The sequence below is a fragment of the Arvicola amphibius genome, chromosome 2 (genome assembly GCF_903992535.2).
Source record: "Arvicola amphibius chromosome 2, mArvAmp1.2, whole genome shotgun sequence".
Lineage (NCBI taxonomy): Eukaryota > Metazoa > Chordata > Mammalia > Rodentia > Cricetidae > Arvicola > Arvicola amphibius.
The window spans coordinates 147318747-147333546 of record NC_052048.2 but is presented as its reverse complement, the minus strand read 5'-3'; the positions used below and the strand labels follow the sequence as shown (position 1 = coordinate 147333546).

Genomic DNA, 14800 nt, shown 5'->3' with positions numbered 1-14800 from the left:
GTGTGTATGTCTGCAGGCCAGAAGAGGGCACCAGACCCCATTACAGATGGTTGTGAGCCACCATGTGGTTGCCGGGAATTGAACTCAGGACCTTTAGAAAGAGCAGGCAATGCTCTTAACCACTGAGCCATCTCTCCCCCTCTGTCCTTTTATAACACTCTTTCCTCTCCCTTCCCCCTCCATCTCCACTCCCTCTCTCCCTCCCTCCTCCTCCCTTTGCTATCTAGCATGAATGGTTGGTTTTTTTTTTTCTGTGTAGATACAGATATAATAGCAGTGCACATATCCTGCCCCACGTCACCAGGGTAAATACAGAGTTTTTGTGTCAGTGCCTGACGGGATGGGCTGTGGGGAGTCCACCACTGAGGCCTGGGTGATGCTGGGCGAGTCACTTAAGCTCCTTCTACTAGCTGCCTCATCTTTCTATATGAATTCTGGAGCAGATGATCCATGACGCCAGGGCAATCTGAGGGCAGTCAGGGTTTGCTGACTTACCTCCCGTCAGCCCACACCAGAATGGAGGGAAAGGAGACAGAGAGAGCAGGTAGGAGAAACTTCACGGTACTGCCACGCCAGCCCATGTCTCCCACTTGCCGCAGCCCTGGAGGTCCCTTGCCAGTGACCTCAGGGCCCACAGCACCAGGTCTGCTTATTGGGACCTTGGGCTGCTGTATGGGAGAGCGTGATGCTGCCTTGTTCGTGTGTCTTTCTCACTGACATGAGCAAAATGTCACCCCAGATGACGCAGGTGACAGATTAAAGAAGTGATATCACCTGTGTTTGGCTCAGTGAACCAATGATTTGGGATTACTCACCAAGCATGAGCCTGGCTTGGGTGGCCTCTCAGAGGAGTTATGTCCTAGGAGCTTCCTGCACAGCTTGGGGCAACTCTACAAGTCAGCGAGCCTCCTCTCTCTCTCTCTCTCTCTCTCTCTCTCTCTCTCTCTCTCTCTCTCTCTCTCTCTCTCTCTCTCTCGGGCTGTTGTTACTACTTATATAACCATGGGGAGGTTCCTTCACTTCCCAAGTCTGAAGAGCCCCCTTCCAAGAGAGGACATCACAATTAATAGGAAATCTCCACTCAGTATTATGGGGGCTCTAATTTCTCATAGTTGTTCCCAAGGATAATCTCTTTGCTAACCCTGGGCACCTCTCTTTCCTTATTCCAAATATGTATAGGTAACTGTCTGCCTCACAGCGTCACCAAAACAACATTAGCCATGACATTTCCGTAAAGCAAAAGAGGTAATGTGTGTTTGTAATCCCAACGCTCTAGAGCTGAGGTGGGAGGATTGAGATTTCTAGGCCACATAGGCTACAAAGTGAGACCCTGTCTAAAATAAGAAAAAAAAGTGTCATTTGCATTGTCTGAGAAGGTAAGGCTGTAATGTCGTGTGTCTTTCTCACTGACATGAGCAAATGTACTCACCGCAGATGACACAGGTGACAGATTAAAGAAGTGATATCACCTGTGTTTGGCTCAGTGAACCAATGATTTGGGATTACTCACCAAGCATGAGCCTGGCTTGGGTGGCCTCTCAGAGGAGCTATGTCCTAGGAGCCTAGGTGGCCTTTTAACTATACCACTTCACAGCGGAGACTGGCTTTGCAGTATAGGAGATGAAGGGTCTGGGGCCCCATTTCAGCCTCCGAGCAAGACTGTCCTAAAGCTTCACTCAGCTGCCCCATCATAGGCTTACGAGACATACTTGCGCTGGGGAGATGACTCTGTGCTCAAAGCACTCGCTAAACACGTGAGGACCAAAGCTCAGCTTTCCAAGACCCATGGAAATGCCAGTCAAGGTTGTAAGGTAGACAGAGGATTCCCAGAGCTTGCTGGTTTTCATGATCAGCTCTCTCAGTGAGCTCTGAGTTTGATTTAGAGACTCTACCCCCCAAATTAGTTGGAGGAGTGTTTAAGGGTGATTCCTAACATCAAATTCAGGCCTCTACACTTGAGAAACTCTCTCTCGCTCTCTCTCTCTCGCTCTCTCTCTCTCTGTGTCTCTATCTCTCTCTCTGTCTCTCTCTCTCTCTCTCTCTCTCTCACACACACACACACACACACACTTACACATGAAAGAAAGAAAGGACATACCATTTATCACACATAATTAAGCAGCTCATTGAACAACTTTCCAAGCTGCTTTTTGTAGTTTAGGTCTGAGATATAGAGGATGCCCTGGTCCCGCGGTCTTGGGATCACGGGACTTTAAGTTCAGCAAGGCATTGCACAGCTTGTACAAGGTTTCTGAAAAGACATGGAGTGACTTGAGAGCTAAGTCCAGGCTGGGTGACCCCAGTGGCTCTGAGATGAGGATCCCTCAAGGAAGAGGGTAGGCAAGCCCCGAGAGAACCTTGGGCTGGAGTCACTTGAGAAGATCGGGATGTGGAGGAGCACAAGGGACACAGGACAGCTGGGGACATAGCCTAAGCATGGGTAGCAGCTGAAACTTGCTCATACCAGCAGAGGAGGTGCTGACTGCTGAACTTAGGGCCGGCCTCCATGGCCAGCCGCAGGAGAAGGTGTGGAAGTGTAATTAAATCTGTAGCCCAATGACCTGCTGGCTTAAACTCACATCTCCCATCTCTGGTGGAGACTTGCTGGTGACCCTGGCTGAACACACAGAGCTCCTGGCTGTCAAACAAACTTTTGCCTTTTCTCCCAAGTTTATAAAAATCTCCTCTTGATGCTGCACTAGGTTGTGGGGTGTGATGAAAGAACAGACATGAAAAAGCAAGTTTGCAAAACCCCGAGTGCTCTCGAAGAGAATAGCGCAATATTCTCTCTGCTATGGAAACTGGATCTTTCCCCAAAGTTAGAAGAGTGATTTTCTATCTCAAGAGGGGGGTTCAGCTTAATTGGATATTGTTCCATGGAACTGCTTTCCGGAACCTTCCCTGGAGAATCAGCTAAAGGAACAGTGATTACCCACGAGGCTGCTCAGCAAGGCCTGGATTGATGGGGTTGGTGAGGCTGCTGAGATCCATGCTACAGACATTTGTGAGTTTTCATTTCACTCCCCCACCAGACACCCTGAGTGCTTCTTCCCACAGCTTGAAGTTTTATAGCAAGTCTGTTTCAGTTTGTAAGCTAGAAAACTTCAAGTGCACTATCAGGTCAAGCCCTAGCTGCTAGCAGGGTCTTGCTCGGCAATGGATGGGCATACAGATGCCGGCTGGGCCTTGTTGAGCAGTAGGCTTACAGCTGATGACTGGGCCTTGCTGAGTAGTTGTCTTATAGCTGGGTGGGTCTTGGTGGGTGATGAGTTTATAGTCAATGGCACATGATCACAGTGAGCTGGAAAACCCAGGATGATGAAGCAATTGGAAAGACTTTCATTGTTACTCCAGCACGTCTGACCTGACCCCCACTGTCTTTGCTTCTTTGTGTGTGTGTGTGTGTGTGTGTGTGTGTGTGTGTGTGTATCTGTGTGCCACATATGTAAAATCCACAGGACAACGTGGAGTTTTGTTTCAATTTCTATCTACTTTTTTGTTTTTTTACACAGTCTTTTGATGGTGTGGAATCTACCAAGTATACTGAGCTGGCTGTACTGTTGAGGTTTTCCAGGTTTTTAGGGATTTCTGCCAATGCTATACCTTCGCCATAGCCTACCCTTCTGGACCTCTGTGAGGTGGAGTGCATGAGACTCAGACAAACCAGCTGCTTGCTACATAGGCTAATTTTGATTGTCAACTTGACATAACCCAGAGTCACCTTGGAAGAGAAAACTTTAATTAAGGGATTGCCTCCATCAGATTGGCCTGTGGGAATGTCTTTAGGAATATTTTATTGATTGCAAATTGATGTGGGAAGGCTCAGCCCTCTGTGGATGGTTCCATCCCTAGACAGAAGGCCCTGTACTGTATAGGAGAAGTGGTTGAGAAAGTCAGTAGGCACTATTCCTCCAGGTCTCTGCTTTAGTTCTTGCTTTGGCTTCCCTAGATGATTGACTATAACCTGTAAGCCAAAGAAACGCGTTCCTTTTCAGGCCGGATTTGGTCAGCATTTTATCACAGCAAACAGAAAGCAAACTAGGATGGAAACTGATACTGGAGGATGTGATTTTGCCGTGAAGAACCTGACCCTCTTGTTTTGGGGGAAGGATTGTGGCAGTGTTTGGAACTTTAGGCAGGAAAAGCCATTGAGTGTTCGGAGTGTAATGGGCTATTGAGGGAACTTGGAAAATAATTCTGAGAGCACTGGACATAGAGGCCTGGCTTGTAAACGTTCAGAGGGAAGCAAAGACTCTCTTAGGCCCACTGGCATGACATTTTGAATTCATTTGTGGTTTCTGGTTACCGGGTACCAAAGAGTCAACCACGATTAACAAGAGACCAGCGCCACTGAAGTGAAAACCTTTGCTTTACTATGACAATCAGCACGGATTAGCTGGGCCTGAAAAATAAGCTATGGTTAAGATAAGACCAGCATCATGAAGTAAATTCTTCTAGAAAGTATTTTCTCTGAGTCAGCTCATCGAAGCTGTGGTCCAGAGGGTCTGAGCTCTAGCTAGATTTGGTCATACGTGCTGATTCTGAAAGCATGAAGGAGTCATGGAGAGCAGCTAAGGTGGTCCTGGGCTGCATGTGAAAGCAGGCTGAGCAAGCCATGGGAGCAAGTCAGTCAGGAGCATTCTTCCATAGTCTCTGCTTCAGTTCCTGCCTCAGATTCCATTAACAATGGGTTGTAATCCTAAACCAAATAAGGTCTTTTTTCCATGTGCTGGCTAGTTTTGTCAACTTGACACAAATTAGAGTCATCAGAGAGGAGTGAACCTCGATTAAGAAAATGTCTCTGTAAGATCCAGCTGTAGAGAATTTTCTTAATTAGTGCTTGATGTGGGAGGGCCCAGCCCACTGTGAGTGGGGTCATTACTGGGCTGGTGGTCCTGGGTTCAATAAGAAAGCAGGCTGAACAAGTCATGAAGAACAAGACAGCAGCAGCGTCCTTCCATAGTCTCTCCATCAGCTGCTGTCTCCAGACTCCTGCCATGTTTGAGTTCCTGTCCTGGATTCCTTTAGTGGTGGGCTGCTATGTGGAAGTATAGACCAAATAAACCCTTTCCTCTCCAAGTTGCTTTTGGTCAAAGTGTTTCATAACAGCAATAGTGACCCTAACTAAGACGCTTCAAGTTGGCTTTGGCCAGTGCTTCATCACAGCAACAAAAGGAAAGCTAGAGCAGTTGTACTGGTGAGCAAAGCAAATGCTTTGCCACTCATGGTTATTACTTAGAATGTGCCATTCCCTTCCTCTGTTGGTGATGGTAATGATAATTCCTCCTGTTTGGTGGATGCCGGATTGATCATGGGCTTATCGGGGCTGTCAGAAATCTAGCTTCTCTGTATTTCTTTATGTACTTTGCCAACTTTGCCATGGTCAATTTGTTAGGCTAGAGAGATTTATTGGCATTTTACAGGCTCCTACTTATGTGTCTGAGGGAGGAGGCAAAGAAGGCACAGATGTGGGAGCTGGAAGTAGGTAGTCTTTTACTCTGAGATTTTGAAAAATCTCAGCCTTGGCTCCCTAATGGAAGGCAGAGGGACAATCTCTGAGCTTCGCTTTTTAGCCAGCAGTGGGAGGATCAGGTAGTAGATACTTGTAGGAGGAAGGAGGCAGGTGACAAGACCATGTCTAACAAACATCTGTTTGTCACTTGACTATGCCCACTCCATACCTAGAACCAGGTAGGTCATAGAGACTCTGGGAGCTCACTGTCTTAAAAAACTCCTTAAATTACAACTCACCAAAATTCAGAGAGTTGACCCTTCTATGCACAGAGAACAAAGCATCCGACACTGGCAAGGACCAGGAACAACTCCATGGAAGAGATTTCAAGACAAAGCTTGAGTCTATCAAATCAGGATTAACAGAAATCGGAGGAGAGACTCTGGTGAGGCCAGACAGAGGAAAGAGAGAGAGGGAAGGAGAGATGGAGGCCTAGAAACAGGGCTGGGTTTGGGAGAAAGGAAGAGATCTTTGAGTCCTGCTTTCTCACTGCCAGTTTTCCTGCGATGGAACACTGGCCTTCCGTGGAGGCTTCCACCAGCAGGAGATGAACAAAGGCTGATCTCCCAGCAAGTCTTCTCTCACTGTGCTAGAACTCAACTGCTCTGGCACACAGGGCAGAAGGGCTGGAGCAGAATTCTCAGCTCACCCCAGCATCCCCATTCCCGTGCCTGGACAATCCAAGGAGCAAGGTGGGCTGACGACTGCAAGGTGCCGTCTTTCTTCTGAGCATCATCTTAATCTTTATTAGAAGTAACTTAGATAAAACAACACATTGAAGAGCCCACAGGTGACATATAATGGTTAGTTTCTCAGTGTGATTGACTGAATGGGCTCCACTATTTGTTGTGAACGCTAAATGGAAGACTTTTGCCATGGGGTATTTTTATGTAAACGAGATATTTCAGGTCTTTGGCCTTATGACCTTAGTCACAGGATGTAGGATGTATTCTATCTTCCTTTGCTTTGGCAGTAATGGGAATTAAATAGCCTCTCCATCCTTCCTATAACTACATCTCAAGCATGGCCTAAGTATTAAATGAGATTAATATATATTAATGTACTATATAGTAGGCACTCATATGTATTTAATGTGAGTCATGAATAAAAAATATTTAGTTCACTTCAGAAGTATTTTAACTTGAATAAATCTCTCCAAAGAGGAGTGAGTGGTCTCCTCTTAAGAGGAGAGAAGGGGTTCCTGAGACTTTGTGTTGATTCGTGAGTGAGGTAGTGTGCTTATTGGCACGCTGAGAACCTCTGGACTCCATCCTGCAGATCTTTTGATACTGTCTCTTTTGATACCATATTGATAGGCCCAGAATATTTCCACCCAGGCTCTTGCCTTATCTCTTGATTTTGGTCTAGTGACTGGGAGAAGTGGATGTAAACCTGTATGGTGGTGCTGCCGGCGGTGGAGACAGAAGACATATTTTGCCAGGCAGTGTCTTCTGCATCATCTTAAGCAAATGGGGAGTGCTAGTCTTAACTGGAAGAATTTGTCCCCTATGACCAGAGGTTTGGGAGTCAAGGCTTTTCATTATGTATTTCCAAAATTTCTTAGTCCAATTATAGGGTTCTGTTCTTTTCAACCAAGGCTTTGACTGTGGCGCTGCTGGGGTTGAGAACTTGATTCTTGTTGGAATGTTACTTGACTTAACTTGCTTTGTAAGTAACCTTGGAACTATGTGGACATATATTTTTTTTTCTACTCTGGGGCTGTAGAAGATGAAAGTTGTTTTTATAAACTGATGCAATCCCTTTGGTTTCCACATTGCTGTTAAAAGTTGACTAATGGCTTTTCTCCCTTGTATTATTCCATGTGTCTAATTATTGTCCCGACCCCCTTGATGGCAATTCTTAATTGTCAACTTGACTATGTCTGGAAGGCTGGGTGCACCTGAGAGGGGTTCTTTTTTAATTAAATCATTTGAACTCTAAAGACCCACATTTAATCCACATCTTTTAAGGTAAGAAGATCTATCTTTAATTTGGACCACACCATTGGAAACCTATATAAAAATACGAATGGAGGAAGTTTGCTCTCTTTGCTTCTTTTCTCAGTCTCATCGTGAAGCCCATTCCTCCACTGGCATTAGAGCCTAGTTCTTTGGGATTCTGGTGACTACTAAAGACCAGCTAAGATATCCAGTCTTGTGGATTGAACAACTCCTGGATTCTTGAAACTTCCATTGATAGACAGCCATTGCTGTACTAGCTGGACCACTGCTTATACGTTATTCTAATAAATTTCCTTTGTGTACACACATACACACACACACACATACACACACACACGCATGCACACACATATGAAATCCTATAACTTGGGATGGAGGTGTGTGGGAGGACCCCACTGAAGCTTTGAACTTTGAACCCTCCAATTCTCAATGGTTTATCTCACCTGAGGAAGTAATCTCCTCACCTTCAGCAGAAAATGTACTTCCAATCCCAGTCTCTGAAATCTTGCCTTTTCCACCTTTGACCTAGGAAATGTATCCTTCATTGCCTACTAAACTAGCCTTGAATTTCTCCGAAGGAGATGTCAGGCAAGTCAACACTGGTGGCCCTCAGGCTCTGCAATAGTTTTCTCTAGACTTATAACCAGACTTAAGGCCAAGCAGACTCCTGGAGGGAGATACAAAGTACAGTGCTCAAGGAGGTGAGCTACACTACCAAAGAGATGAGCTTGCTAGTTCCTTCAGCCATCTGGGAATGTATGTGGGAATGGGTTTTAAGGGTGTGGGATAATGGTGGAAGGAACACATGGTCAGATCAGGTTGAGTTTATCCATATGGGCCCACTGAGTGGAGACACTATATTTAGTATGGAAGTCTGCACAGTTTAAAATAAAAAGGTTTCAAAAGTTTGAATGCTGAAGTATTTGTCAAAGACAGCCTATTGGAAAGGAGTTGAGAATGTCTGATACCCCTTGGCTTAGAGTTGATGAAGGGATTTTAAGATGCAGGGAAATTGCAATGCTAGAGTGGGTACCCTGTATAAAACCTAATCCCCCACAAAGAGGAGACCTAGAAGACATGCTCTTTGTTAATTCTATAAGATGAAAAATACCGGGAGGGGAGCCCCAGCATATTTGAAGAGTTTTATTGTCGCCCTTTTCCTTGTACTAGATCTTAGGGTTGAATGAAGATTCTGCTGGCCATTTGTATAAATTAATTCAATGGGTTTGGTTGGGTACCCAAGTATCAGGCACCAGGTAGCAGCATAGAATGGCTGAGGTCAAGGTGATTGTAGTTATTATAATGGGAAGCATAAATAAAGGAATGTCCATAATTGTCTGACCTGCAATGGTCAGTCCAGGCAAAGAGAATTTTATAGTGGCATGACTCACATGGACCTTTGGTACCAGATAATCCACCATGGTGTTTCCAGGCATGAAATAGATAAGAAGCCTACTGTGTTTTTGTTTTATCTGTATAAACTGAAAAATTCTCAAACAAATGAAAGAAATGCTACATTGATTTGTGGCAAAAGTGAATCTTAGCCTATATGAACCAAATTCCAGACTTGAGGCAGTTTGGAGATCCAGAAACACCTAAATTAAGGGATAGCCAGATTCCCCTGAGGAAGGACCTTTATGAAACACCTAAGAGTTTCACTGTTACTGTTTTGCCAGTCCTTCCCCAGAGGGACCTACAGCCTTTTACAAGGGAGAAAGGAAAAAAGAATCAAACTCTCCAGGGTCTCAACAGACCTGGATACTGGTTCTGAATTGATGCTAATTCTGGAAGATTCAAAAAATATTGTGGCATTCCACTTAAAGTAGGGGTTTATGCAGGTCAGGTGATTGACAGAGTTTTGACTGAAGTCTGACTCATAGTGGACCCAGTGGCTCTCCAAAATCATCCTATAGTTCTTTCCCTAGTCCCAACAATGTGTAATTTGGGATACATATAGATATACTGACCTGTGGAGTGAGTATTATGGTTAGAATGGCCAAATGGAAGCCTCTAGAGTTGCCTCTATCAAGGAAAATCATGAATAAAAACCACCATAATAACCCTGGAGGAACTGTAGCAATTAGTGCTACCATCAAAGACTGGAAAGATACAGGGGTGGTGGGTCTCACCACATCTCCCTTGAACTCTCCTACCTGGCCAGTGCAGAAGACAGGTGGATCATGGAGAAGAACAGTTGACTGTCAAAAACTCAGGCAAGTAGTGATTGCAACTGCAGCTGCTGTGCCAGATGTGAAATCCTTACTTGAGCAGATTAACACATCTCCTGGTACATGGCACGCAGCTATTGATCGAGCAAGTGAATGCCCTTCTCTTGGTACGTATCCATAAGGAGCATCAGAAGCAATTTGCTTTCAGTTGGCAAGGTCAGCAGTAGACCTTTGCAGTTTTGCCTCAAGGATACATTAACTCCCCAGCCCTGTGTCATAACTTAGTTCAAAGGCATCTTGATCATCTGTCTCTTCCACAAAGTATCACACTGGTGCAGTGTGTTGACAACACAATGCCGATTGGACCAACTGAGCAAGAGGTAGCCTGCACATATGTACTTCAGATGATGGGGAATTAACCCAACCATAATTCATGGACCTTCTACCTGTGTGAAATTCTTGAAAGTCCAGTGGTATGGGTCATGAAGAGATACTCATTCGAAGGTGAAAAGAAGTTGCACCTGGGCCCTCCCACTACTGAGAAAGAAGCACAACATTTATTGTGCCTATTTGGATTTTGGAGATAGTACATTCCTTACTTGGGTGTGTTACTCAGACGCAGACACCAAGTGACTCAGAAAGCTGCCACATTTGTGTGGGGCCTAGAACAAGAGAAGGTTTTTCAACAGGTCCAGGCTGCTGTGCAGGCTGCTCTACCACTTGGGAACAATGAGCCAGCAGATTCAATTGTGTCTGAGGTGTCAGTGACAGATAGGGATGCTAGGAAGAGCCTCTGGCAGGTGCCCCTACATGTGAATTACAGAAGAGATCTTTGAGAATTTAGAGCAAGATATCATCTGCAGACAACCATTCTCCTTTTGAAAGACAGCTCTTGGGCTGCCCCTGGGCCTTAGTGGAAAATGAACATTTGATACAAGTTACCATGACACATGTTACTGGCACAAGTTGCATGATACAAATCACCTGAGCTTCCCTAGGAGAGCTCGGTGCTATCTGACCCACTGAGTAGCAATCCATTAGCACATAGAAATGTGTTTAGGTCTAAGAAGGTTCTGAAGGCATAAGCAAGTTACAGGAGTTGTGCAGCTCTCTATGGATTCTATTTCCATTATAATGCTTTCTGCTGCCAAACATGCACCTATATCCTCAAGGGTATACCCAAAGATTGGTTGACAGAGGAACAGAAGACTAGGACCTGGTTTACTGATCGTTCTGTAATTCATGCAGGGACAATCCAGAAATGGACAGCTGCAGCATCACAACCCCTTTCTGGTACAACCCTGAAGGATACAGGCAAAGGGGAATCTTCACAGCAGTCAGAACTTTGGACAGTACGCATGTGCATACATTTTGTTTGGAAGGAGAAATGGCCAGGTGTGTGATTTCTCACTGATTCATGAGCTGAAGCTGGGGGATTGGCTAGATGATCAGGGACTTGGAAAGAGCAAGGTTGGAAAGTTGGTGATAAAGATATCTGGGGAAGAAGTATGTGGATTAAATCTCTGAAATAGGCAAAGATGTGAAGATGCTAGTGTCCCATGTAAATGGTCACCCCCCCCAAAAATGACTTCAGCTGAGGAGGCATTCAGTAATCACGTAGATAGGAGGAACTATTCTGTGGACACTCGGCCTCTTTCCCCAACCATCCCTGCCATTGTGGGCCCATTAACAAAGACACCATGGTGGCAGAGATGGGGTTTATGCATGGGCTTAAAAACATGGGCTTCCATTCACCAAGGCTGACTAGGCTGTAACTGCTGCTGAGTGCCAGACCTGCCAAGAGCAGGGGCCAACACTGATCCTTAGATATGGTACAGTTCCTCAGGGTGACCAGTTAGCAACTTGGTGGCAGGGTGACTACATTGTATCACTTTCTCCTTGGAAGGAACAACCTTTGTCCTTAGTGGAGTAAATACTTACTCCGGCTATGGATTTGCCTTTTCTACAAGTCAATAACACCATCAGTGGACTTACAGAATGCCTTATCCACTGTCATGGTATTCCACACAGTATTGCTTCTGACCACAAAACTCACTTCACAGCCAGAGAAGTGTAACAGCAGGCCCACAATCAAAGGATCAAAGTTCCCAGCCATCCTGAAGCAACTGGCTTGATAGAAAGTTGTAATGGCCTTTTGCAGACAGTTATAATGCCAATTAGTTGATAGTAGCCTGGAGGGCTTGGGCAGCATTCTCCAGAAGGTGGTATATGCTTTGGACCAGTGTCCAATGCATGGTATGGTTTCTCCCATATTCAGGATTCACGGGTTCAGGAATCAAGGGATAGAAAAGGCACTAGTTCCACTTACTGTCACCTACTGACACACTAGAAAATTATTTTCTCTCTGTTCCCACACCTTTAGTTCTGCTGGCCTAAAAGTTTTGGTTCCAGAGTAGGGAGGTCTCCAGTCAGAAGACACCACAAACATTCCATTGAAGTGGAAGCTCAGTCTTTCTCCTGGTCACTTGAGCTTCTGATCCCCTAAAGCCAACAGACTCAGAGAGGAATAACAGTGTTAGGAGAGGTGATGGATCCAGACTACCCTGGGGAAACTGGACTGGTTCTCCACAATGGAAGTAACAAAGATTATGTCTGGAGTGCAGGAGATCCTTTAGGGCATCTCTTGGTGCTACCATGTCCTATAATCAAAGTCAATGGGAAACTATAATGACCGAATTCAGGCAAGGTTACAAAGGGCACAGACCCTTCAGGAATGAAAGCATGGGTCGCTCCTCTAGGAAAAGAGCCAAGACTTGTTGAGGTGCTTGCTGAGAGTGGAAGAAAGTGGAGGGCAGTAAAAGAAGCTAGTTATAAATACTAGCAAAGGCCACGTGACCAGTTTAAGAAATGAGGATTAAAACTGACATGAATGTTTCTGCCATATTTTGTCAAGAATGTGTACACAGACTTCTTTTTTCCTTTGGTTTCTTTATCATATAATTTAACATCATTTAAGAGACTTTCAGAATTACCATATTTAAGTTTGAGATACTAAAAGAATATATCAAGGGACATTGTCACCTATCATAAAATTTACAATGTGCTTGCAGTTGTATGATGGATAGTTATATCATGTTGGACATAATTATTATTTGGTTTAATACATAATGTGTGTGCTATTGTATGTGTGAGAGTTACATCCCTGTAGGTATAGTTATGTCCTAGTTATTGTTTCCAATTGGATAGCAAGTTTGACTTAAGCATATGACTGTGTGTCAAGTTGACATGCATAGACTTGTGATGACTATTCTTGGTTGTCAACTCAAGTACATCTAGAATTAACCAAAACCCGAGAATCTGGACAGACCTGTCAGGATTTTTTTCTTAATTGTTAATGTGTATATTTTGAGGTGGGAAAATATACCTTTAATTCAGATCCTTTTGGGTGGGAAGTTCCATCTTCAGTCTGGGCCTCACTTTCTGCTGGCAGGAAGGACATGGAAGGACATGTCTTTGCCTGCTTGCTCTCAATGTCACGAGCAAGTCTATTCCTTCATTGGCGTTAGAACTTACATCTTCAGGATTCCAGCATATACTGTTGAAACATCCAGTCTGTGGACTGAGCAAGTACTGGATTCTTGGGCCTCCCATTGATAGACAGTTATTGTTGGACTCCCTGGACACACACACACACACACACACACACACACACACACATACACACACACACGCACACAATACATTCTATAAGATTTATTCCTACACTAATATAACCTACATACTTCTTCAGCGATAGAAAGCAGCACATTGCTCCAGCCAGGGCATTCCTATTCTCTGGAGCTTTACCCTATTTCACTAGAAGACAGTCTTAATATTTTGTGGCTCCTGCGGATCAAGGCTCAGTATACTCTGCCTGCCATTAATAATATATACCCAATACCCAGCCCACTAGTAGGTAACCCAGTATGTATCTTCAGACAACTCATAGCATTAAATCACCCACAGACAATCTTTTCCATGCAGCGGGCTGTGAGGACGGAAGGGTATAAGCCGATTCTGAGCTACGGTACAGGTATAAGAAGGCCTCATAAGATTCCCCGGGAGATACAGAATTGTGCTAGAATCGTATAGAACTTAATGTAGAGGAATAGGTGTCACTGGTTATGAGACGCCCTAGAAAAAGGCCTGGCTGTAATTGTGAAGACTGCATTTAGAGCAGCTTTCAGAGAGGGAGCCTGCTGGGAACCATCAGCAGCCCACATTCCTAAGCCCGGCTGAGTTGAGATTGTACTGCAGAATCCAGTGTGGAATTAACAAAGTAGCCCTGAAGGAGAGCCCATGAATCCTAACTAGATCATTTTTTTATGGATGGAATAAAGGGACAGATACAACAAAAGTGGGTTAATCTACAACTTAGTGGACTTTATGGATTCTAGTTCAACTTTATAGGCAGCCTGATGTCTGAGCTGGCATGGGATTTTGTGATTCTTCAGCCAGCTGAAGAATTAAATGTGTTCTCACATAGTCTTCAGGTGAGAGGGAACTGACACCACGTCAGGGAAGGAGACCCCTGCAGCAAACAGGAGGCATGAGCTGCAGTGAATGAGCTAATAAGTAAATGTGAAAAAAATTTCCTCATTAAAAAATTCTATAAACAATAGCTGAATTTTAAAATATAAAATAAGTATTTTATTTGATCAATGCTTCAGAAACAGTCCTGGGTTAACAGCTAAATCAAAATCGTCACCAGAAAACTTGGTCTAAAATGCCAGTGTCTGGCATACTGAAGAGCATCCCAGATGTCTGCAAACTAAAGGGCAGCCTTCGAAGTACTAACTGTGAGTATGGAAAGAACATGGACAGAAGGGAGATGAAGACATGGGGTGCTCTCATTTCCATGGAAAGGGGAAACCACACCGGGCCTTTTAGGACTGCCGCAATGATTAGTATGGTTAGTTCAGGCACAGAAGGTCTTCCAGGACTGGGTCAATGGTTAGTTCCTGTGCTGTTCTGAGTGTGCTCCCCAGCATCTTTATGATGCAGTTTGCAACTGCCTATGCCTCCCTTTCAGTGCACACACACATAATGAAAAATTAATCTTTTTAAAGATATTTTAATTTCATGTTAATTTCTTAATGCATTTAAAAAGTCTTTTGAACAATTTGGACTCAACTACTCTCCTCGTAAGTGGCAGTTGC

General features: G+C 44.5%; 1 pseudogene; it reads left to right on the top strand.

The window, feature by feature from the left end:
• The first annotated feature begins 7263 nt into the window (after window positions 1–7263).
• LOC121677058 lies at window positions 7264–11983 on the top strand (annotated as a pseudogene).
• The last annotated feature ends 2817 nt before the right edge of the window (window positions 11984–14800 follow it).